We start from the raw sequence: 26,601 nt of genomic DNA on the forward strand, positions 1-26,601 counted from the left end.
TCTCTGCCACAAACAATGCCGGAATCCTGCCGCGTATCTGTCTCGTGCACGATTTTGACTTTCCATCAGACAGGTCCACACAACACTTCTTGAAGAATTCTGCTAGTCGGAGTGAAAAAAACCTGCTCCCGCAACCACGATTGTCCCTTCGGCGGCACGGCTACCCTACCCTGCCTGGTCAAGCGACTTTCGCGACAATGACGCTGAAAGAGGGGAAGGGAGGGAGGGGGTGTAGAGGTTGAAGAAGACGAAAAAAAAAAAATTCGCATTCTCCCTTCTTGAAAGCACGGCTCAGCCTACCACAATGGTGTGCGATCCCCCCAACATGTCTATGGGCATGACGGTTGAGAATGGCGTTCGTCGAATTTTGAATGCATCACTTGTTCCCACATGTCGCTACATGAAAACTTGGCGTACACCACGTTGTAGCCGGATTTTTCATCGTATTTCACGTGCCATAATAATAGTTTTTGCGACTGTTTCTGAAACCACGTGGGAAGCAATCGTTGAGCGAGATTTTTACTTGAAAAGGATATGTATGTCACCAAATGGACGGCAACGAAGTGCAAACACGAACTGACAAACACGTGGCAAACACATGTTTGTCAGTTCGTTAATGATGGTCAGTGGGCTAGTTGATTTGGAAACATTCAAACGACAAAACGTGTCTTCACTTCGCCCGGTCTTTTTTGCACCATACCTATTTTTCTCAAGTAATGAACCAACTAGCTCAGCAACACGCCTTGCTGAGCTTTTTACTATTTTCATAAAGTAAAATTATTTGAGATCACTGAAGGAAATGCGCTTGTTACGCTTGACCCAAACACGCGCGTGAGTGTATATGTGTACACACAGAGATAGGAAACTGTCCGTGTAGTATATGAGCGCTCGCGCCACACATTCAGCGGCTGAAAGGATATAGCGCTATAAATATGATGACAGGCTCGATTTATGCACAGAATTAGTATTCACATAGAACTTCTTCCGCTAAAAGCATTCGTGCGGGTATGTTTGGGTGAATTTTGATGCCGGATACATTAATGAAGCCAGTCGACCAGTTGCAAAAATATTTACAAAACAGAAGTACTTCGAATTTGGCCCATGAAGTTAATGGCATGTGTTATAACGTTTCAAGATTTTTGATAGCGTTGAACAACTGGTCAACGAAGTGGCCATGTAATTTGAGTCAGTCATTCTTCTAAAGACCACATTTTTTTGGTAGAAAAGTTACTGCTAGTGATAGTTGTTAGTCATTGTCATAGCAGAATTTAATAAGAGAATGCAAGCTATTCAATCGAAGATACTTCGCGCCCCGAGTCGTACGTGCGGCATTAGCACGGTAAAATATTTGAACTTTGTTATTTGTGCTATTAGAGCAATCCATGTAGCGGCATTCTGCAGCTTAAGCTACAAATATTCGAGCGCCTAATGCTCTATAGCATTACGATTGTACCCGGCAGACCAAGACCCCCCCTCCACCGCAGCGACGATGACAGCCCCTGTGCCGTCTGCGCCTATCCTATTCCGGCAACTCAAGAAGCCGCCGACATTCCGCAGTTCAGCAGTTGAAGACCAGGAAAGCTGGCTCGAAACGTTCGACCGATTAGCCACTTTCAATGCGTGGTCCAGCGAAGGCAAGCTTCTAAATCTGTACTCCGCCATGCAAGACGCCGCTCGCACCAGGTTCCTCGCTGCATTCATGGGCGTCATTCGTAAGGAGAGGGCCGAAGCGCTGCTTGATCCGTTTGCAGGTAACAAACGAAAGCGTGGTGCTCTTCACAGAAGAGATGACCAGACTCTTCCGCCACGCCGATCCCGAAATGAGGGAAGAGGAGAAAGTTAGCTTCCTCACGCGGGAATTACAGCAGGAGCTGTTCGCGGATCTGATGCGGAAACCACCGAGTACTGTCCAGGAATTCATCTCCGAAGCGACGACGATTAAATAGACGCTGCAAATACGCACCCGACAATTCAATCGCCACTCGACGCCAGCGTACGCAGAAGTTCAACCACTCTGCTCCGACGACCTGCGTGAAACGATTGGGGCGATCGTGCGGGAGGAACTGCGCAAGCTTTTATTCCCTTCACAGACTCAGGTGGGCTCGATCAACGAAATTCTCAAGACAGCGAACAACGTCAAGAGAGCGCATCGCCACCGTTCGGCCGCCAGACGCCGCCACCACCACCGACGCCCTGCCGTCCTCCTGTCGCCCAGCGCTATGCCCCGCGCTACACGCTAAGGAAGGCGGACACTTGGCGCGCCCCTGAGAACCGCCCGCTCTGCTACCACTGCGGGGAGGCCAACCACACGTACCGCAGCTGCCAGTACCGACAGATGGGGCTACGCGGATTCACCGTGAACGCGCCGCGCCCGCAGCCAGGAGAACGGCCTTGCGACATCGACGACTACCTCAGCGAAACACAGTGGCAAGAGCGACGACCTTCCCGCTCGCCGTCACCCGGCCACTATATATCACCGCACCGCCGGCAGTGCACTGGGCCAAACCGGGGCCGGTCTCCTAGCCCGTATTCGGGAAACTAAGGGCAGCAACCGATGCAGGTGCGGTTGCTCTACAACGAAATGCCGAAGATCCTCCGCAGCCGCCGAAGACGACGACGCGAGGAGACCTGCAGGACACGAGGCGAAGCAGACGAAGATCTGCTAACTAAACCTCGCGGACCGAAGAAGACCTGACGACGCAGCATGGAAGGACCGCAAAAAATCGACGCAGTCGTGATCCGACGCCGCCACCTAACCACAACGCAAGGGGGCGGACTAGCGACTTCGACGTTCTCTTCGACGGCCACAACGTCACCTCTCTCGTCGATACTGCGACCAGAAATTCTGCATGCCCTGCACGACGACCCGACGGCTGGACGCCTCCGACTTTCCCGCACGCTCGCACGAATACAGGTATTGTACTACTGGCCGCGCCTTCCCGCCAACGTCACTCGCTACGTAAGGACGTGCCGAGATTTTCAGCGACGGACGACATCACCCACAAGACCAGCAGGCTTCCTTCAGCCGATCAAGCCTCCTCGGCGACCATTCCAGCAGATCGAAATGGACCTCCTGGGGCCGTTACCAACGTCGACATGTGGAAATAAATGGATCGTCGTGGCTACCGACGACCTCACCCGCTACGCCGAAAGAAATGCCCTGCCCAAAGGCAGTGCCGCTGAGGTAGCCAAGTTCTTCGTTGAGAGCATCGTCCTTCGACACGGCGCCCCAGAGGTTCTCATCCCCGACAGATGTATGGTGTTTACGGCTGACCTAACTCAGGCGATCTTGGAATACAGCCACACAAGCCACCGCCGGACTACCGCGTACCACCCACAGAGCAACGACCTGACCGAGCGTCTAAATAAGACCATTGCCGACATTCCGGCCATGTACGTCGACGTCGAACACAAGACGTGGGTCGCCATCTTTCCGTACGTGACCTTCGCGTACAACACGGTCGTACAAGAAATGACGCAGATGACGCCATACAAGTTGGGCTACGGACGGAGCCCGGGAACGACGCCTGACGCCATGTTACCAAACGTGACCAACGAGGAAAACATCGACGTGACCACCTACCTACAGCTCGCCGAAGAAGCACGGCAGCTCGCTCGCCTACGGATCAAGAACCAGCAGACGACTGACAGCCGCCGCTACAACCTTCGACGACGCCACATGGAATTTTCTTTCAGAAGCCACGGATGTGCTATTTCGCGCAAAGAAATCACAATGGGAGGGTTAACATGAACCGACTAGCCCAACAACGTGTGCTTCTGGGCCACATGGAATACCGACCCGCTGATCGTGAATGGGTGTGGACGCCAATATGCCGACGGGGACTTAGTGAGAAGCTTCTTCGACGATACTTCGGACCATACAGTGTAATTCGACGCCTCGGCGCACTCCATTACGAGGGTGTCCCTAACGGCATTACGAACTCTTAGCGGCGCCGTGCGCGACCTCAAGTCGTCCTTGTCGTGCGCCTCAAGCCATATTACGCGCGTTAGTGAATCTGAGTACTGTATGTTTGCTTGATTATTGTACTTCCTTCTATGTGCTCATTATTTATTGTACTTTCTTGCTCGATGTTTGGTATTTATTGCTGCATGCATTGCCCCCCCCCCCCTGTTCTGTTTTTAGCATCGGGCCGATGCTTATTCAGAGGGGGGGGGATTGCAACGTGCGTTTCTTATTATCATGGGATAAGGCCATTGCTGCTGTATTTTGCATTTGCTGTATTCTGTTTTCGCCCACAACGACTGTCAGCAACGCTAAGCGCAAACCGCGCCTCATTGTTCGAGAAGCTTCGCGATTATTGTAGATCGTTTTGCTAAGATTGCGCCCAAGACGCGAACACTCGAGCTTATTCGAGAGCTTATTCTACAACCAGCAATAACGCTGGAATATTCGACGGCACATGTAGAAATTACCGGCGCCTTTCACCGCTTGTCAGTTGATCGCCGGCCGACGCTCTCTTCGCCGCTATTAGTGCATACCGTGAGTATTGCTGTAAATTAAGTTCCCGCTTCTCGGCCACAACTTTGGCTAAATAAAAAGTTTCATCTTGGACACGTCGCCTGCGGTCTTCGCCGACGTCACGACCACGTGACAGTATAAGTATTTGTCAGCTCTGCCTTTTATCCTGTCGGCGCCTTCTCCTTCCTTGGGACTTCATTTGTTTAAAATTAATTAAGTTTTCTGCATTAGGAAAATCGCGGAGCAAGCGCCGTGCTTTGTTTTGCTTCTTACGAGCTTTCAGGCACTCGATTTTCCACTATGGTACACGGCGTTTGCAGCATGAACCATTTGTTTCAGGGATACACCTAGATGCGACGGCAATAAGAAAGGCGGTGCAATACTCAACAGCACCGTTTATACTTAGAGCCCGTATGTCAGCAGTTCATGATCAGTTCCATTTTGTAACTGCTCCCACTTCGCTGAGTCAACCTTCCATCGAGGATCAAGAAGAGAACGTTCATTGGATTCCGATGTTTGCAGAGCTATCGGGAAGTTGTCGCACCCGTAGGGGTTTTAAATTTCATGCCATTTCAGATCAGGAAGAAGGGTTGGAGAGACAATGCTTAGATCTTTGGAAGAATATGTTTTGTTTGCCAGATTATAGTGTGTATGTTCTTTTTTATTCCACAAAAAGCGCCGGAGTTGACAAGAAACTGTTCCACCAAACGACCTCTCTCATCGCAAGAAGAGTCACCCCATAATGTACTGTATGCATTGAGATCTCCAAGAATATTATATGGTTCCGGTAACTGATCTATAGAGATTGAAATTCCTGTTTGTGAAGCTGATAGTGTGGGGGAATGTAAAGAGAGCCAACTGAACGAAGCTTCTTTAAAAAACACAGCTTTAATAGCCAATGCTTCGAGATGAGTTTGGAAATGTAACTGTTGACATGCTACATTTTTTACCACTATAAAAGCTACTCCACTAGAAGATTCCAGATCATCATCGAGGTCTTTTCGGATGGCAGTATATTGTCGAAGGAAGTTTGCGTGTTTTGATTTTATGTGGGTTTCTTCTACACACAGCACTTTTGGAGCATGCTTATGGATGAGTTCCTGAATGTCATCGAGGTTTCTCAGAAGACCTCTCACGTTCCACTGTAAGATTTGTGTTTCCATATTGGAAATAAAATTGTGGTGTGTGTACGGATAGAAAAAACTTGGTACTGATGTACCAGGATCTTCACCCGCCCCCTTTACAGGTTTTTGGGTTTTCTTGCGCATTCCTTAGAGCCGCACCGGTCCTTCGGCCCAGGAGGTGCCTGAGTTGCATCCATTACCTCATGGGAGACAGTGTATGCCCGCAGGCGCGGGTTCTTAGTTGGTGTTGGAGACCTCGCCTGACGAGGCGAAGTCTTGACATCCGATGACGCTGGAGCCGCGAGGTTCTGTGGCTGACTTGGTGGAGTAGCCTTAGCTACTGCCGCCGTAGGAGCGGGTGTCACAGCCAATGGCTCGCTGCTAGCGGGTCGTTGATGTGGCATAGCATGGTGCGGTGTTGCCCGCTTGCGCGCCGCATCAGCATAGGTGTTACCGTGGAATGGCGAATACTTTCTGCGAGCTTCATTGAAATATATGTTCTCGCGCACTTTTGGAATGATTATTTCTTTTTTTCTTTTTCCAGTAGTGACACAATCGGGATTATGCAGGGTGAGCGCCGTCACAGCTCACACAGTGAGGTGAACCGTCGCAGATTTCAGAGGCGTGACCTAATGAAGTCCACATTTTGCGCAGGTAAATCGACCACGGCAGCTCCGAGAGTCATGGCCAAATGTTTGACACTGAAAGCATCGGCGAGTGTTTGTGATGTAAGGTGTGACTGATGTATGATGTCTTTGCGTACCCAGTTTCTATGGCTTGTGGGAAGCCGCTAGAATTGAAGGTTAGAATTAGGCGTTTTGTAGAATTTTTTTTTTATTTTCACGTCGAATGAATATACGTTGTACATTAGTAACATTTTGATCCTTCCAGCCTTCGAGAAGCTCGGTTTCAGACAAGTAAATAAGATCTGGTTCAGACACTACTCCGCGTGCTGTGTTCATAGAACGATGTGGTGAGACAGTGACGGGAGTTTCTCCGAACGCCACAATCTTGTTCAGTCCGGTGTACCGTTCGCTATCACGGATCTCTAGGAGGAGCCCCTGCTCGCCATTTTTGTTACCTTATAGCCCGGGCCAAGGGTGTCAGTTAAGCTATTTGCAACAACAAAGGGAGATCAAGTTCTCACTCTTTTTGTCGGGAGTTTCACTGTGAAGTACTTGAAATCGGGCGAAAGTACCTTTGGGTTTCGAAAAAAAATGCTCAGGATTTCATCGGTGCACGCCCTCTTCATAGGGTAACGATCAAGAAGTCGGGGAAATGCAGAAGTTCCATTAGTAGCCTAATGTACAGTGCTAGTCAAATGAAACCAGAACGCCGGCAAGCCTTCGCCCAGGCAGCACGCCGCCATTGGACCGATCTTGGCCCAACGTCGGCAAATGACGGCAGCAATATTGGCCCCACGTCGGCAAATCACGCTCGCGCTACTTTCACCCGCATCGGCCCGACGTTGGCTAGCCGCCGTTGGGCCGATTCGGGCTTGCCGGCTTCGGGCCGACGTGGGCTAGACGCCGTTGGGCCGATGCGGGCTTGCCGGCTTAGGGCCGACGTGGGCTAGCCAGCGTCGGTCCGAGACGGGCATGCCGTTATTGAGCCGATGATGGTAAGCCGTCATTGGGCCTATGTATGCTAGCCGATGCTGGCGTGGTGTCGGCCCTGCCGACGTCGGGTAGCCGCCGGCGTGACCGTTTACACCCGTTTTTATGTTTTAGCAGTGGTGGCTTACCATGCGTTAAGTACGGTAGTACTGTACCGTCGTGGTCTGCACCTAGTTTATATGGGGACACCGGCAGTAGTTGCTCGATGCGTAAAGTAACTTGACCAGGCAGGCTGATACACGTGTTATAAAGTAAAATGGCTGCGTGCCGACCACGGCAGCTCGGTATTACTGTGGTTACTGTACTGTAAATCAGCAGCGCTAAAATAGACTACTCGCGGCCCAACGGCATTCATCGATTACCATTGGTGCCATATTCGAAAAATGCTGCCTAATTAGAACGACTGCTCCACTGATGTCTTAGTGTGCGATTAAGACCCGCAATTCTGACGACAAAACGTGTCTTCACTTCGTCCGGTCTTTTTTGCACCATACCTATTTTTCTCAAGCAATGAACGAACTAGCCCAGCAACACGCCTTGCTGAGCTTTTTACTATTTTCATAAAGTAAAATTATGTGACATCACTGAAGCAAATGCGCTTGTTACGCTTGACCCAAACACGCGCGTGAGTAAATATGTGTAAACACAGAGATCGGAAACTGTCCGTGTAGTATATGAGCGCTCGCGCCACACATTCAGCGGCTGAAAGGATATAGCGCTATAAATATGATGACAGGCTCGAGTTATGCAGAGAATTAGTATTCACATAAAACTTATTCCGCTAAAAGCATTCGTGCGGTAATGTTTGGGTGAATTTTGATGCTGAATTTTGATGCCAGCCGACTGGTCAAGTCGGCCGACCAATGGCAAACACATTTACAAAACAAAAGTACTTCGAATTTGGCCCATGAAGTTAATGGTATGTGTTATAACGTTTCATCATTTTTAGGGGCGAAGCTCCTTATAGCGGCACCCGTTCGTCCCTCGTAGCGTAGTATGTAACCAGTCTTACGCTTTGACCTGCAAGGTGGTGCCGGTGGGAGATTTTTCCTGTGCCTTGTTGAACAATAAAAAATTCGCAGCGTTAGCTAAAAGCCGACTTCTTCTGTCTCTCATTCCCATTAGCAGCCATTATTTACCTCCAAGGTAGTGCCTGGTGAGATTTCTCCTGTGCGTGATAAAACAATAAAAATTTTGTTCAAAACGCCGTTGATTGATGAAATAAACCAAGAAAAGACGCCAGATGTTTTGTAAAAGCAAAACGAAAGAACGCCAGATGTTTCTAAAGCAAAACCAAAAGAAGCCAGCTGCTTAACGAAAGACGCCAGATGTTTTCTAAGCAATGGTTTTCTAAACAATGAAAATTCACAGCGTACATGTAAAATTAAAGTGCGCTGCAAGTCGTCATAACTCATCGAACCTTTAGTATAAACGCGCCCGATCTCACGTCGGTGATGATGTACTGGGCAGAATTCACGGAAGGTTCACGGTTTACCGATGAACCTCCGCAGCTTCGCCCACTCATCATCATTCACTCCGTGGATATGCTGTGATTTTTTTTATAGCGTTGAACAGCTGGTCAACGAAGTGGCCATCTAATTTGAGTCAGTTATTCTTCTAAAGACCGCCTTTTTTTGGTAGAAAAATGACTGTGCTAGTGATAGTGAATGTTTTTCGCGTCGCGTGCAGCGGTTTATCCATCTTTTTGGCCCTTAAGTTATCACTGAAATATTGCAATTTCCGCTTATAGGATAACGCTAATTTAATTGCCAGTCATGTGTTGCGAATGCCTACAGTTCCTTGGTGAATTTAACAAAGGTCGGGGGGGGTGCTCCTCTGCTCCTAATTAGCTCACGCGTTGCACAACCTTCTAGTCTAGTTGCCACTCTTAATCTCGCATTTCCGGAAAGCCCCTAACATTATCTTTCTTTTCTTCGGGTCCGTCTTTAATCCTACTTTAATGTCGCTTTCGTTTACATCTCCAGAATTTTTTTCGTGATTCGGCACCGTCCTTACTGAAAAGCGCGATATCGTCCGCAGAACTCAAGTAGCTAAGATATTCTTCGTTAATCCTTATTCCTATTTTTGCGTTCTAGTTCTTTCAATATTTATAGTGAATGTACCGCGCATACGTTGATGAGATTGTAACTCTTCGCATAGGCGTCCGTACAGTGGGGCAGGGGGGCGGCCGGCCCCCGTAGTCACCTAAGAAGAGGTGGGCGCAAGGTCTGCCAAACACATTGACTTAATAGGGAGGGGGGTCGCCGCGATTAACCTTCGCCCCCCCCCTCTGAAGGGGAACCCTGCTCACGCCTATGACTTTGCGCCTGACCCCATTCTCGATTAGGATTGTCCTGCTTTTTTTTCAGGAATACGGTGGCTGTGGGGTTGTTTTAGATGTTGGCTACGGTATCTTTAAATGTTTAGATATTCCTTTATGGCATAATTATTCCGGAACTGCTGGCGTGTGCTCATACCTGTGAATAAATTTGTGTTTATCACCTTGCAAATGTGTTGCTCCTTAATTTCACAGACGCATGGTGCAGTAGGCCTTTCATCAATTTAGTTGTTTTATAGAGCCAATATTGACTTTCGTTCTCGGCCTTGCACGGTTCGACAGAATTGTCGGTCTTAATCGCACACTAAGACATCAGTGGAGCAGTCGTTCTAATTAGGCAGCATTTTTCGAATATGGCACCAATGGTAGTCGATGAATGCCGTTGGGCCGCGAATAGTCTGTTTTAGCGCTGCTGATTTACAGTACAGTAACCACAGTAATACCGAGCTGCCGTGGTCGGCACGCAGCCATTTTACTTTATAACACGTGTATCAGCCTGCCTGATCAAGTTACTTTACGCATCGAGCAACTACAGCCGGTGTCCCCATATAAACTAGGTGCAGACCACGACGGTACAGTACTACCGTACTTAATGCACGGTAAGCCACCACTGCTAAACCATAATAGCGGGTGTAAACGGCCACGCCAGCGGCTACCCGACGTCGGCGGAGCCGACACCACGCCAGCATCGGCTAGCATACATAGGCCCAATGACGGCTTGCCATCATCGGCTGAATAACGGCAGGCCCGTCTCGGACCGACGCTGGCTAGCCTACGTCGGCCCGAAGCCGGCAAGCCCGCGTCGGCCCAACGGCGGCTAGCCAACGTCGGGCCAATGCGGGTGAAAGTAGCGCGAGCGTGATTTGCCGACGTGGGGCCAATATTTCTGCCGTCATTTGCCGATGTTGGGCCAAGATCGGTCCAATGGCGGCGTGCTGCCTGGGTACACATCAAACGCCTGCTATACTCAAGACACGTACAAACGCACGCACGAACATGCATAAAATATGTCTTAACCCCACCAAAAAAAGAATCCCTGGCCACGCTACTGCTCCAGGTAATATTAACAAATTGTTGATTCATTGTTACATTTGTCACTGTAAGCCCAGATTTGTGACAGCCAGCGCTACGGAAAACACTGATCAGCAGTGCTCCAATGTCGGCTGTGCACATCGTCTGGCTTGCTGTGCGTGACTGTAGTGCAGAGGAACCTCAGTACCAGCTTGATGATGAGGCGACCTAGACAAAAAACAGTTGCACATGTTCAAAAATATGACTTCGCAAAGTGTAAACTCACACTCACGCGTACTCGGGAATCGTTCACTGATGAACCTTGCTTCAAGCGTCGATGACTTCTTCCAAGCACACGGTAGGTCAATATCTGTGTAGGTGGTTCTTGACACACAGGGCCAGCGCCACACCGTGATTGCACCAGCCATGATGTGTAGCCTTGCAGGTGCAATAGGCTTGCATTTTTTCTTTCGCACGCTGATAACGAGAGGAAGAAAAGTGCACAGTCGGTATATGTCCACACAGAAGTGTTTTCAGACATTCCACAGAACCAGTCGACTCGAGTATGCTAGCCTAGAACGGCTCAGTAGGAAAGCAAAATCTGAGAAAGGTTTCATAGAACGTGTTCGGCCACCGTGTACAACCTAATGCGCCGGTTTGACGCACTAACTGCGCTAGGAAACCAAGAGGCGGCAACTTCATGCAGCCTCTGTCTTTTTATGGCTGCTAATGTGTCATTTCAACTATCCTAGCGTTCTGCCAACGCGCCGCCGGTCATAGGACAAGCGACGCACCTGGCTGCCGATTGCAATGTATTTTCTGTATCATGCCAAAAAAAAAGATTACCCACTTTTAAACGCACATTGTATTCCCCGCTCTTCATTTGTGCGAAACATTTTCCGAAGATTTTGTAACGGACTGATGGCACTGTGAAATTCTTCTGTCGAGCAGGAAACCCGATTAGCGGCGTACAAATCTCTACCGCGAAGCAACGTCCTTCGTTTTTATCTATTACTGAACGTTTGCTATTCCTCCGTAGCCGAACAACAGCAAGCGGGGTTCGGTTTCCGTTGCAATTTTCATGCACTGACGTTCACCGCACAAAGCGTTGTGCTGCGCACCGGGAAGGGAACATGAACAAAATGCCTGAAGTGGCCGCATTGGCGCTGCGCACTCGGAGAGTGGTGGTGCCGCCAACTCAGCGCACGAATCCTAGAAAAGGAATCGGACAACACCGGGCATCATGCAGCGCCAACTATGCATCAGAGCATAATCGCATTACGTGAAACAACAAGGTACTTTGGTAGACGGTTGTTCACTTCTTAGTGACAAAACTCGCCTGTGATGGTATTTGGGATTGGTTTTCTATACTTCATGGCTCTTTTTCCCCTCACACCTTATGCATTTAGACCAGTACGTTGAAGAACGAAAGGATAAGTGGAACTAAGTGCTTCTGCATATATGTATTTGCTAAAAACGCATATGCTTGCTGCATACCAGTGACATATTTCATAACTTTGTGTACTGGAAAAGGGCCTCTTGTCAGTAGAGTGTTCATTCAGTTGCATGATAGGTCCACCTTCGCTCTTGCAACTGCATTTTCATAATGTTGCTCGAAGAACAAAGGCACACGAGCTCAGATTTGGTTTATTTACAATAAATATAGCTGATGCCTAAGCGGTGGTAAGAGGTGTCGTCTTTCTCTAATCTGAGCCAGATTCCTCGTTCTTTTTGCCGCAACATCACCCTACCGGCGGGTATAGCTCAATGCCGGGAAATATCATGGCGCATCACTCAAGGTGGGTATATAAGGCTTGCGTCTGGCGACGTGAACAATATCGCTGGTGACGTGGGGTAGCAATGACACGTCGGATAGTGCGATCTCGTACGTCACATTACTTAGTTGGTGCAAGATCTTGTACGAACCAGAGAAAAGAGGAAGGAGTGTTTCCGCTCAGCCGACAAGATGAGAGGGCGTTGGTGTGACCGAAGAGGGTTTGAGCCTTACACAACGGCTCCGGCGAAGGAGGACTCTTGCGACGCTTCACACGTACAAGAAGAAAACCTGTTTAATTTACATATTTACAAGAACATTGCGAAGGAAGCGTACAGACACACCGTTACATCACAAGGGCCCAGAGCGAGACGAGAGGGCCAGTGAAGGCCAGTGAGTCCCGCGCACTTCCGACACGCTCCTTTAAGAGCGGTCCGTGCACGAGCTAGACGCCGAATGCGTACAGCAGGCTTGGCCTCACGCGTTCCTGGCAGCACACCAGAAGATTTCCCGCGTTCCTGTGGGACGCGGACAGCGTATGGCAGGTACGCCGATGAGCGTCCCTTGCAGGCCGGTTCCTTGTATTGCTGGTTATAACAGCGTGCAGAGGAGTACAAGGGAACCAGTAAGAAATTGTGTTTCTCTGTGCCGATGGCCGTAGCGTCCCTTTTGAGAAGCTTGCGACTCTGTGAGGCAATGACGAGCAATCTCTCGGGCATGGGCGGTCAAGCTGATTCCATCGCGGGCGTAATCAGTCGCTGACAATTGCATGTCAGAGGGCAGGGACGTGGTCGCGGCCATACAAGAGGTAGAACACCGAAAAGCCGGGGGTGGCGTGACGGGAACATTTATAAGCAAAAGTAATGTACGGTAAAGTGGCATCGCATTCACTGTGATATTCAAAAACGTACTTGGCCAGCATGTCAGAGTGTGGTTCAGGCGTTTGGTGAGCCCATTCGTTCGAGGGTGGTACGCGCTAGCGATATTTTGTTCGGTACAACACGAGCAGGGCAGGTCATCGGCTATATTCGACAAAAAGTAACAGCCTCGATCCGTTAGTAACTGGCGAGGGGCATCATGTTGCAGAATGATGTCGTAGAGTGAGAAGTCGGCAGCATCTGTTACACAGCAGGCCGGCATCACTCGCACAACGGCATGTCCTTTTGCATAATCTGTTGCGACCGCAATCCACTTCTTTCCTTTGGTAGATATAGGAACGGGCCAAGTAGGCCGAGGCGAACACCGAAGAATGGCTCTGTAGGGATTTCAATAGGCTGAAGCAAACCAGCAGGAGGCAAGGCAGGCGTCTTTCGGCGCTGACGCAGGTCACAAGAAGCAACATTGCGACGCACAGAGCGATAGAGATCGGGCCAGAAGAAGTGGCTCCTCACGCGAACGTAAGTCCGAGTGATGCCCATATTTCCAGCAGTAGGAAGGAAGGAAGGAATACGAAAAGGAGAAGGCAGGGAGGTTAACCAGACAGCAGTCCGGTTGGCTACCCAGCAGTAGGAGCGTTGTGAAGTTCGTGGAGCATGGCTAGTCGCAGATGCTTGCGAACAACTAGTAGCAGCTCAGGGCCATGGGACTGAACGTTGTGACGGTATAAAATTCCATAACGCATGGCGAACATCCGGAGAGAAGTGTAGGTGGGCGCGCAACTTAGGCGGCCCATAAGATTCTAAAGAACCATGGTCATGCAGTCGTAAGCATTGCGGCAGAAAGGCAGCATATCTTGTGTGTAGACGACATATGACTGTTGACGTCTGAGCGCGGCCCGAAAGTTCTTTCTTTGCGGCCAGCTGACGACCGACCGGTCTGCCGAACAGATCTCGCGTTTTCTGTTTACAGACATCCCAGTTCGTTAGGCCAGCTTCATGCGTGTTATACCATTGCCGCGCAGTTCTCTTAAAAAACGACAGTTTCGCTAGCATGAGGGTCGGGTCCCACCTATAGCGGTCACTCACTCTCTCGTAAAGTGTTAGCCACTCCTCGACATCAGTCTTGTCTATGCCATAAAATGGCCAATGGTCCCGCGGGTGGGTGAGAAAGACCACTGGCACGGCCGTTGACGGTGGGTGTGCCATCGGGGTGGAAGGCAGATGACGTCCGCTGCGAAGTTCCGTACTGGTACCAAGCACTCCCACCAAAATGTTTCCACGTTGTTTTCAGCGGAACAATATCATCAAATTGCATTTATAGTTCAGGGTATATCAATACACTGCCTACAGTCGGTTGGTCAACTGGTTCTGGCATTGCCATGGGAATCTAAAGACAGCGGGTGAGCTCAGCTGAATTTTGTACGCAGCGCGTGACCATTTGCACTCACATAAATACGCTAGAAATAAGTATCCTGAATACTAATCAACGAAAGTCACGGAGTTGCAGTTCAATACACTTAATTAGGAACTCGATTCAATTCTTAGGCATATGAGCCTGTGTCAATTACCTTTCTTCTGGTCATATGCAAAACAGACGCTTACGCTACCGGCGTCAGAGAAGGATAACACTTATGCTAACGTAGATTGAATTTGAGGGAGACGCTGTGGTTACTAAAGAGAAAGATATTCGGCAGATCGCACTCATTATGGGAGTCGATGTCGAGCGATACAGTAGGCCTTTGGTGGCCCCATACAATTTTTTATATGGCTTTGAATCAAGCGTTGCGAGTTTGAGCGACTTTCTGCATATTCAGTAGTTATGGGTGTATGGGTAGGCCTGTACTACGAATATTTTTTTTGCGGAGGTGGGGGTGGGAACACTTCCTGAAGGAGCTGTCTATGTGAGGAAATTACTTATTTGAGGAAGCAACCGTTTGGGGGAGGGGGTGTCCTAGGGCTTTGCCACCCGCTCCCCCTTTTTGGCTACGGGATAATTGTGCGCTTACCAATCATATCGACCACCTTGACGCACAAAGGGTACCTATGGTCCTACGTGACGTCTATACTTACGTTAGAGCAAAGTTGTTTGTTTTAACGAAATAAACTGCACGCTGCAGTGCGATGGTGGGCACATCATAAGAAGCTGTGTATGCCGTATTCCTCCGCGTTGAGCAATGGTTGCCCGTAGCTTCGTGACCAGTCATAAAAATTAATATGTAATGCTCATTACATTGTTACAAGCGCCGATAACAAACTCTTTAACCATAGTTGATGTTGCCGTGATATGAAGTCATTACAGCGTTTTTTTCGTAAGCAGTGTTTGATTTCCATTCTAAGCAAATTCTCAACCTTTCCCGCCCTCTCATATTTCCCTCAGCGACAACGCTGCCGATGCCTGCGCCATACTTTCTGCGACACAAGCTCCAAACGCAATCGCGTCAAAATTGTTGAGTCTGTCATCACCGTTGCTGGGTTTATATAACTGTTCATCACCTGTGGCTCCTACCCGCATTCCATGGCCGTGGTATATGGGTAGGTGCCACGTGCTACTGAAGGAAAATGTTCCATGCTTACGTGACAACTATCCCAAGCTATTCAAATAATGATCTGTTTGTCGTGTTTGTCATGCAACAATAGCCACACACATAAATTTTGGTTCCTGTAAATTTAAAGAGACGACCACGAGAGCACCCAGACGTAGGCGGCTAGATAGATAGATAGATAGATAGATAGATAGATAGATAGATAGATAGATAGATAGATAGATAGATAGATAGATAGATAGATAGATAGATAGATAGACAGATAGATAGATAGATAGATAGATAGATAGATAGATAGATAGATAGATAGAAACGGTCATAGAACCTTTGGTTCTCTGGGATGTGCTTCTCATTGATTAACAAAACATCAAGAGTTGTCAAGTCTGCATACATAGCAGCACAGTCCCCCAATTTCTAAAAAAGAGAATGTGGTTGTCTTGACCTCATAGCCTGTGTAAGAAGAAAACAAAACGTAAAAAAAAAACACCAGCCTCACATGCTTAGCTGCGCAATGTCCTCTGTGATGAGCTGACCAATTATCAGAAAAGGTACCACTTGCTTCACCACAGTATTAAAAACACCATGTCTCATTAGGTGACCTACTGTGTCAGCTGAATTCATTCTGGGTTCTAATGGTAGACGTTACAAGGAATACACCCTGTAAGAGCAGTAAGCAGTCTGCAGACTGGTGGTGGACTCAAGAAGTGTACAAGCCCCATCGCCAAGCATATATGTAATATTTGGTAATTATTTTATCTGGGGTTTAACGTCCCAAAACCATGATATGATTATGAGAGACGCCGTAGTGGAGGGCTCTGGAAATTTTGACCACCTGTGGTTCTTTAACGTGCACCTAAATGTAAGTATAAGGGCCTCAAACATTTTCGCATCCACCGAAAATGCAGCCGCCGCGGCCGGTATTCCCAGAAAAGGTGCAGTGCCACCACCGCCACTGCACCAGCACTCGTACTAGACTCATCCCTGCGGGTGTGCCCAAGAGAATTTTTCTTGCCTGGGTATTGGAATAGATTTGGAATAGATACTTCGACTACATATTATTTCGTTCCTTGCTCCCCATGATTATTTATAATTTTCCAAGGTACAATGGCCACATTTGGCAAACCAGCACCAGGCCAGTCGGAGGACATAAACACCGACTAGGTAATGAAGAGCTATTCTAGCTGCACTTTTCTTTTACTGTAGGTCCTTACTTGTTTTAATATTTTGTATTTGTGGCATTCCCTTATGCATGTGAAGCGACTAGACTTCAGGGTCTTATTTAGGCTGTGACTTTCGAGGGTTGGGGGCGGGCTGAGCGGAAATATCTTTCTACACCTACATGCAAGTTTATGCCATCGTATGCGCATGGAACATATATACACACCACAGGTGTAGACAGTTACTTCGCAGCTCCGTCGGACAGAAATCCAATAATGCCACTGACACACATCAAAACTAAATGTGCCCCTTTACAAGAAATAAAAAATAAAGCTACAGAGGAACACTTCTCATTTTTCTCTGCAATTAGGTTGCCACAGCTACGACTCGCACTGAGCCCTATGATGCGTCCATCTCACAAGCACCGAGACAGCAATAATTAGTTTGGTAAAGGAACACAGAAATAAAACATTGTGTTGCATCAGGTAACACACATGCATTTATGCTTGCAAAAATATGCATTTATCATTATGCAACAGGCTTCCATGTCCCCCGAACATTATATGGAAGACACTGACATGTACGGACACTGTAATATAGGTTGCCGGAGCTTGCCAGCCAGACGTATATATAACAGAACCTAGTACATGAACTATGTATTAGACCTGCCATCAATTGACAGGATTAGATGGCCCCTTGTTAAATGTCGCAAGGCCAGAATTTCCCCACAAAGGAATGTCACTGAAGGGAATATTTTGCCACAATGACTTCTCTTTGTCCGTGCAGCAAACGCTTTTTATCAGTGTTTTATGCGCGCTTGGCTCACTCTACAACATGATCCATCAACGATGAGAACAGTAAGTTAATGCTACGAAAGGTTGAGCGGGATTCTAGTGTAATCTACCCTCCTAATGGTGTGAAGACATCAGCAGTGACGTTGAAACTCTCAATATGCATGCTAGAAGGAGGGGATGTGCTGCAATGTACGTGCACATCTCGCACACACGATTCTCGTCCGATTGCCATGATGCTCGTATCTGAGTCTTGTTTAAAGTGCGGTGCTTTACCGTTTCTACTGCTCAGAGAAGGCACTGAAGTGTCCACCATTGTCACGCCATACCAGCGTGGTTCAATTTATTGCCCAACATCGCACTAAAGGTATAATGATGAGGAATTTATTACAGAGGGCTTGTCTTTGCTCCTCTGAACATGCGCAAATGTACTGCTCGTGGCTAAGACCATGGTCACACTACTGTCGTTTTTGCAAAAGTGAAGTTATCGAAGCTGTGCTGCCGCTTACACTAACTTCTTGGTCAACAATATCATCTATTACATGTAATTTCACCCTCGAAAAGATTCTCAATCATACTGACCATTGCGAGTTAAAATGTCATTGAATATTTACAAACCTGCCGGGAAGTATAATTGATTAGCAGTACGTAATTACATGTAAATCTTTATGCGCTAGTCTAAGCAATGCAGTTGAGCAGTATTGTAGAAGATTCATCTCTGATCTCAAGGCTACCAGTAACTAAATAGGAAATAATCTGAAAGCTTGGCTTCAGAAAGCTTGGTATTTCAAAGCTTTAGATACATTCACACAGGCTGACGTACATTACAGAACATGTTCGACACAATATTTGCGGTTTTGTTCTCAAGATTTCGTGCTGATTTACTGTCTTGTTTCAATTCTACAGCTCGAACTTGTCCAATCTACCTTAGTTATTTTTAGGGTGCAAGTGTTCTTTGCATGAATATACAATGGGTAACGATGGGGAAACACAACTTTTGGGGTTTAAAATCAGCAATAAATATGGTGCTTAGAACAGATATGGCAATCACAGCATATTTCCCAGGTATTCCTTTCTGTCATTCCTCATCAGCTGCATTGGTGGCAATGTAAGATTTAGATCCTGCTTCTGATTTTCTTCTTCTGGCCCATGCATATGTACTTAAAACAAAATGTACAAATTTCATCCAACCCATAAAAATAAAATCATCAGCAAGTTCTTTGCTACTCAACAGTATGAGGTAGAGTTATAACTAAGAAACAGTGCTTTGTTTTAAGGTTATTTGGCATATGTTCAGTCATTTCCATTGAAATTGAACAAATATTTCTAGACATGATTTTTATCTTGCATACACATTTTGCCTGACGCTAAATAAACATTGTAACTTAGTCTTCATGTCATGTGCTGACCGCTGAAACATCCAGTATCCCAGAATTACGCTATTGTCCGGCGCTCTTCCCTTGGCAAAACGTTATCAATGTGTGTATTGTATTCGGCCGTACCCACTGCGCTAATTCCAGGAGTGCAACAGCTTACCATCAAATTATTGGTTGGTTAGCTCACCCACTGCTGCCCCACTCTTTCAGGTTCGGCACACTAAATTCAAAGTATCAGAACGAAGTTATCCAATTCCATGCATTTAGCAAATGTGAAAAGTTCCAAACATTCGTCAACAAAAGGACAGGCTTTCTTGCTTTTGCTCTACAGTTTTCCACATGGTGTACATGATTTAAAAATTTATGCCCTCCTTCGTCATGAAGGAATTGTAAAGTTGCCTCGCAGCACGCTAAAGGTGTAGCATTGAATATCATGTTAAGCTGCACATTCACAACAGAACATGGCTAGTTGAGACATCATGCTTAGCTTTCAATATATTGGTTTTTTACTTGTCGTGGTAACGTTTTTTATTGAGCAAAGCCACAGAATGCCTGCACTTTCCCACTTTGTTTACAATGTGACGTTCGGCTGACACACAGTCCAGTCCATATTGCACCACTCTCTGATCCCTCCGTCAGAGCTTAAAGAGATACTGAATAAAAATAGGAAAAATTGGCCGCGCATCTGCGTCCTTCGATACAAATCTCGCCGAAAGATGATAGTGTCCTGCCGGCCGTACTACTTTAGTCCTCCTCCTCCTCTATTTTGAATCGCTGCATCTGGCTCATAGCGTCGCATTTTCAGCGCAGTCCAGAAAACACTCGCATATTCAGCGCAGCCTAAAGGCCCAACCGCATGCACGCGATTTTCGAGCGACGGCGACGAGCGACGAGCGACAGCGACAAACGGGCTCCGTCGCGCTGTCGCGTCGCGACGGGAGCACCCACATTGCCCACATGTTCGCGACAAAGTGTCACGGTTGCTCGCTCGAAAACTACTGCGTGCACGAAGGTAAATTGCGAAAAAGAATTACAAAGTAGATGAATGACAACATGCCAAATTTATAATTTTCTTGTGTGAGATAAGGAAGGCATAAAAGCGTTTCGCGACTCTCTTTTTTCGCAATCTTATGTTTAACCGCGACTGCAGTATCTGCTGCGTTCTCGAGAGGGCGCCAGGACGCGTACGCTACCTAGGCAAATACGTCGCACTTTGGAAACTGCGTTATGTTAGGGTTAGTCCACGAGGCGCATCTCTACAACGTTTCCTCTCGCTGTCGTGCCACAGCGAAAAGCCGCAGCGATCGCTCACATCGCTGCCTCGCAAGGAGGAGGGCCACCTCACACGACGACCGTACGACGATGTTGACATTGCATCAAGCTACCAACAATGCAGCAAGCTACCACCGAAACACAAAAACGAGCCGTCGATCAAAATTAACGACAAAATACGGCCGCTGCCTCGCTCTCCGCGTGAGATGGGGTTGTAAAGAAGGTAGGCTCTAACTTGCATTGCTTGAAGTACGCGCCGATTAGAAGCATCAAGAGCAAATTGCATCCGAAGCGTGGATCGGTGATGCTGCCATGTTGCCGGAAATCGTCACGCTCACTTCCAGGCGACAAGCGATTTTTTTCTAGTTTTCCAGAAAGCTGCGACGCGACAAGCGACGGCGATGGATTGCCCTCCGCGACAGCGAATCATGTCGCTCGTCGCTGTCGCTCATCGCCGTTGCTCGAAAATCGCGTGCATGCGGTTGGGCCTTAAGAAACACTAGGGTCTTTAGAATTACGTATCTATGTATTTTCTACTAAAGTAACATATCACCTAATACTTACGTATTGATGTTGCGCCTCCGATATGCGTAACATTTGTTTTTTGATCGAGAACGTTCACAGTTATGAACGCCGGTACCAGTTCAAGATGGCTGGGCATTCAGCAAGTGGTTGAACTTTGGCCGGGTGGCAGAAAGACCGACAGACTGACAGACTGACCAAAATTTCTGCGTTTTATTTCCCCAAGAAAAAAATTCGGCAGATCTCATGCGTTGTGGGAATCGGTTCATTGCGAAGCAATCAGCGAGTACTTCTATGCTGTTCTTTATGGCTTTGAGTCAAGCGTTACGAGGCGGATCGATGTGTTTGTGTAAATATAGCAGCTGTCTGCACATCGTAGGCTTACAAGGCAAGTCGACAACACCGGCGTTTAAAGGGTAACTTATGGTGCGACTTAACGTCAGCCCTCACGTTAGAGTACATACGTCAGCATTATCGAAACTAAGTGCTCTTTATGGTGCATTCACGTGAATATCACACGTAACTTTCGTTAATATATTTTCCGGGGTCGAGCAATGCTTCAATATTCCTTTATGAATCATAGGAATACAAATGTCACGTTTATTAGACTGCTATAAAGCGGAGTCAACATGGGAACCACAGACGTTAATCTGATATGACGCCTGTATCGTAGGAGTACATATGTAGTGTTTACTGCTTTCTTGTATAATTAGATAGCCAGCACCCCAAACACAATTGACGATGTACCGCCATTACGTCTGCATAGGCTATTTTTCCAAACCAGTTTATAGACCTGGCATGGCTTTTTCGTAGAATACCTCATTGCCACGCAGAATGCTTGGGTTCGATTCCCCCTGGGATTCTAATTATTATTCTTTCCATTCGTCAGGTGAACGGTGCCGATGTCCGTTTTGCTTAACGCTCTCTCATTTAAATTACCGATGTCTGTTCTTACCGTTCCTGGGTAGATATATATGGTCAATCACCTGTGGCGTATACCCGTACACCGCGGCCCATGGTATACGGGTATGTGCCACATGCTTCTGGAGGATAAGGTTTCACGACGTACGCGGCAGGATTTTCACGTTATAGCACTCTGAAACGCGGTTCCGAAAACACAGCGCGGTTTATTAATGTATCTCCGCCATTGTTCCAACTACCTCTTCTTTCTCCTCAGCAGACTACCCACAACTAGCTTATGTCCCAAGTGTGTCGTGCCAGAAGAAGAAGAAAAGTATGCCACAGATAGCCCCCCCCCCTGCAGACAAGTGGCCGTGGGCACTTGAAGAAAAAAATGATTAGACGGAGCTTGTCAGAATGGGCGCCGGCTTGATCCTTTCAATGCTGACTGTGTCTTCATGCCCAATACGCAGGATTGTAAAATGATGTTCAGAACGCTTGATGACTGGGAAAGGACCGTCATAGCGAGGCTGAAGAGCACGGCGAGACGCATCGACACGAACAAAAACGTGTGAAGATGTCTGTAGGTTTGCCGGCAGAAAAACGTCGTTCTTTGTGTGAGCTGAAGTTGGTGATGGGCGCATGTTTTTCATGAAGATCCGCAGACGCTGCACGAAAGAAGATGGATCCGAAACACTCTGCGTAGTAACGGGGCTGACGAGGTCACCAGGCAAATGGAGTGTGCAGCCATAAACCATCTCGGCTACAGAGCAGGCAAGTTATGGCCGAAGTGTTGAACGCAGGCCTTGAAGCACGATGGGGAAGTGTGATACCTAATCTTCGGCGTGAGGCTGCTAGGCGAGTGCAGCTTTTAGATGACGGTGGAATCTCCCTACCAAGTCATTTGATGCTGGATGATACGCAATTGTGCGAATACGCGCACAACCCAGTAGAGATGTGACAGAGGTGAAAAGCGCTGACTCAAACTGTCTGCCTCGATCAGTAGTCACCGTTGACGGTACACCGAAAAGGCTAATCCAGGTTGCAAGAAAGGTACGAGCAACTGTTTCTGCCGTGATGCCAGGCATTGGAGCTGCTTCAGGTCTTCTAGTGTACCTGTCAATACACGTAAGCAAATACGTATTTCCCAGACGTGGAGGTAAATGCCCGACAATGTCCAAATGAATGGTGTCGAAACGTGCATCAGGAAGAGGGAATTTTCCCCATGGAGGCTTGGTGTGCCGTTGTACCTTGATACGCTGACACGCTGTGCAAGTGCGAACCTAGTCACGAATGTCAGCGCCAGACATAGCGTTCAGTGACCAGGTGTTGCGTAGCTCTTACGCCTGGATGGCAGATGGAGTGGAGGGTGTCAAAAACAGCACGACGCAGCTGTGAAGGAACATAGATACGAGTGCCGTTGTGTGAAACGTTGCACCAGAGCGTAACGTCGTCGTCGGGAAAGTGAACTTGTTCCAGTCGGAGGGAAGTAGAGGATCGGAGTCGTGGAAGCTCAGTGTCTAATGCCTGTGCCTCCGCGAGCGAAGACAATGAAAGGTCGGTGGTGCCTGTCGTGGCATTGATGGTAATACGACTGAGAGTGTCCGCTGCGCGGTTAAAGCTGCCTTTTACATAACGTATGTCTGTGGTGAATTCGGCAATGAAAGCAAGGTGTCGAAGTTCTCTAGGAGTGTGCGTGGCACTGCAGGAACCTAAAGCCGAAGCAAGTGGCTTGTGGTCGGTAAGAATGGCAAATTGTCGCCCTTCAAGGAAGTACCTGAAATGCTTCACCGCAAGGTAGGCCGCGAGGAGCTCCCGTCCGAAACTACTGTATCGGCGCCCAGTGTCACGTAACCTGCGGGAAAAGAAGGAAATTGGTGCCCATGCACCATTGATCCATTGATGAAGAGCGGCTCCAACTGCTTCTGAAGACGCGTCGACCACGAGGCTAGTGGGCAGGGTTGCCACTGACTTTAGAGTAAATGTCGCCAAACGACGAGCAAAAAGTCGCCAAAAGTCGCCATTTTTTTACAGATTTCGCCAGAAAGTCGCCATTCTAGATATGTGCGGCATAACTAGTAATAAAAATTTCCACTCACGTATAGCACCGTGGAATACAGTACCACCATTAAATTATATTGACGTTTCTCAATGCCAGTCGTATCGCCCGCTTCACCATGGCAGTCCATGGTGCTGCTTCCCCGACTAGCCGCAAGATGTGCGTGGTGGCGCAAGGGCGAATGAATGGAACGCTCACGATATCCCATCCCTGTCTGCTCGTTTCAAGGGTAAAAGTGTGCTAAACCTTAAGCGAAAACCGTGAAAGCGTTGTTTGTAGACAGCTTTACGTACCCTCATATGAATTAAAATGATTAAAAGGTTTATTGAAGGTAACTCGAGAGAATCCTTACAGAAACCGATCATTAGTGAGTCTTACACCTTTTCAGTGTGAACTAATATGATACCGGACGCCACCGACCTTTTCATATAGTCACTTATAATATCTACACGTGTCAATCCAATGCGTTATTAATGAACAGATAGACAATGTAAAATGTTATATACCAATTGTTTTCATTGCACACGCTCACCGAGAGCAGTCGAAAATGCCTCAATAAATATTTGTTTATTGCACAAATAGCCGCGTATCTGCCTCTCTTCGCTATTCCAAAACAGCCTTTACGAGCTGAATTGGGCGTACTGCAACAGTGAATAAGTCGCCAAGCTATTCAGAACAGTTGGAGCTTTGGCGGAACAAAGGTCGGAGCACGCGGCCAACCCGTCGTCTAGCTCCTTCAGAAACGGAACTTGAGAGAAGCTTAAAACACCTATAGCCGTAAATTTATAGTCATACACTGCCCCCTCGCGGTTTGCAAGGCAGTCCGCTGACCTAAATACTGCTGGAATGTCGCTGGGGGACGTTCCAGTAGCTCCTGCATTTAGATGAATTGAGGAGATACACACGAGTTACGGGACGGACATACCGAATGACGCTTAATGCGCACATTCTACTCAGGGGTCTAAAACCAAGAAAAATACAGAGAATGTTGCCGCTCATTCGTTGGGAAGACACTGGGCTCGGGATGCATAACTCAGTAGAGACCTAAGCCGAAAATCGCCAAAAATTCGCCATGTCGCCATTCATAATTTTAGGTCGCCACGGGCCTCTCAAATTCGCCAATTTGGCGAAACGTAGCCACCATTGGCAACCCTGCTAGTGGGAGCAGTTGGTGAAGGGTGGTGCAGGAGGGTGGCCTGGGCGAGTTTGGTCTTAACGGCGGCAAAAGCTTGATCCGCGACCGTGTCCCAGGAAAGTGTGGCTGACTCGGCTTGCAAAGTCGAGAGTAGTGCTTCCAGAGGCTGGCAGCAGTGTAGAGCATGTAGGGATGAAGCGGCGATAAAAATTAACGAGTTCGAGAAAACGTCGCAGACTACGTATGGACGTGGGAGGCGGGTACTCGAGGATAGCTTAAACCTTGTCAGGTAGAGGAGTGATGCCATCTTTAGTGATGTGATGTCCGAGGAATGCTATCTCTGAGACTCCAAAGTGACACTTTTCTACATTGATGGCAAGGTCGTAATCACGCAGTCGAGTGAAAAGCTCACGTAGATGTGCCTTGTGCGTTTCAGCGTCCTTGCTGGCAACGAGAAGAGCGTCGATATAGGCGAAACAAAACGGCAAACCTCTTGTGACTTCGTCTATAAAACGCTGAAATATCTGAGCTGCGTTTCTCAAACCGAAAGGCATTCGTAAATACTCATAGAGCCCAAATGGGGTAATTATTGCAGTTTTGGGAATGTCAGAAGGCTCAACGGGGATCTGGTGATAAGCTTTCACAAGATCAATCTTCGTCTATACTGTTGTGCCGGTTAAAAAGGCAGTACAGTCCTGAATATTGGGTAACGGGTATCGATCTGGAACGGTGACTGCATTGAGAGCCCGATAATCACCACAGGGCCGCCAGTCATTGTTCTTCTTGGGAACCATGTGTAGCGCCGACGACCACGAGATTGATGACGGACGAATGATCTGCAGCTGTAACATATGCTCAAACTCGTTGCGAGCAATTCGAAGAGCGGTTTATTAATGTAGCTCCGCCATTGTTCCAACTAATTCTTTCTTCTCCTCAGCAGACTACCCACTACAGCTTATGTCCCAAGTGTGTCGTGCCAGAAGAAGAAGAAAAGTATGCCACAACGTTATTCGTGTAATGACCAGACAGTAATATTTGTGAAACCCTCTTGCCCTCCCATGCCAATTTTGGTCTACACCAAGGTATGGAGGCTATCATGAGAGCGCCCAGATGTAGGCGGCTAGATAGATAGATAGATAGATAGATAGATAGATAGATAGATAGATAGATAGATAGATAGATAGATAGATAGATAGATAGATAGATAGATAGATAGATAGATAGATAGAAATGCTCAAAGTGCGAAAGGTTCGCTAAGAAATGCCTCGCATTTAACACTATCGCCTTTCAAAATGGTGAAAGCATCGAAATTGCACTAGAACGACGCGCCTGTTCCGATAAACAGTTTACTTCACGTATTTTTGAACAGCTGGCTGTATTTTTGGAGGATTGTTAGCACGTGGCACGTTTTCCTGTCCGGCTACATCCCTTTCTCCACCATTACATCCCACTCTCCCCCTTCCACAAAGGTGCTGAGTTGGCCCCACCCTTCAGGGGCTTTACCCCACCCAGCAGCATTGTTCGCTGCCAGTGCTGTTCATACTGGTTCTAGGAACATTAGAGTGGGAGTGGATCGGGTTGAGAGACACGAGCAACGTAGCAAGGTTGGCACGCCCGTTTCCGG

The sequence above is a fragment of the Rhipicephalus sanguineus genome, chromosome 9 (assembly GCF_013339695.2).
Source record: "Rhipicephalus sanguineus isolate Rsan-2018 chromosome 9, BIME_Rsan_1.4, whole genome shotgun sequence".
Lineage (NCBI taxonomy): Eukaryota > Metazoa > Arthropoda > Arachnida > Ixodida > Ixodidae > Rhipicephalus > Rhipicephalus sanguineus.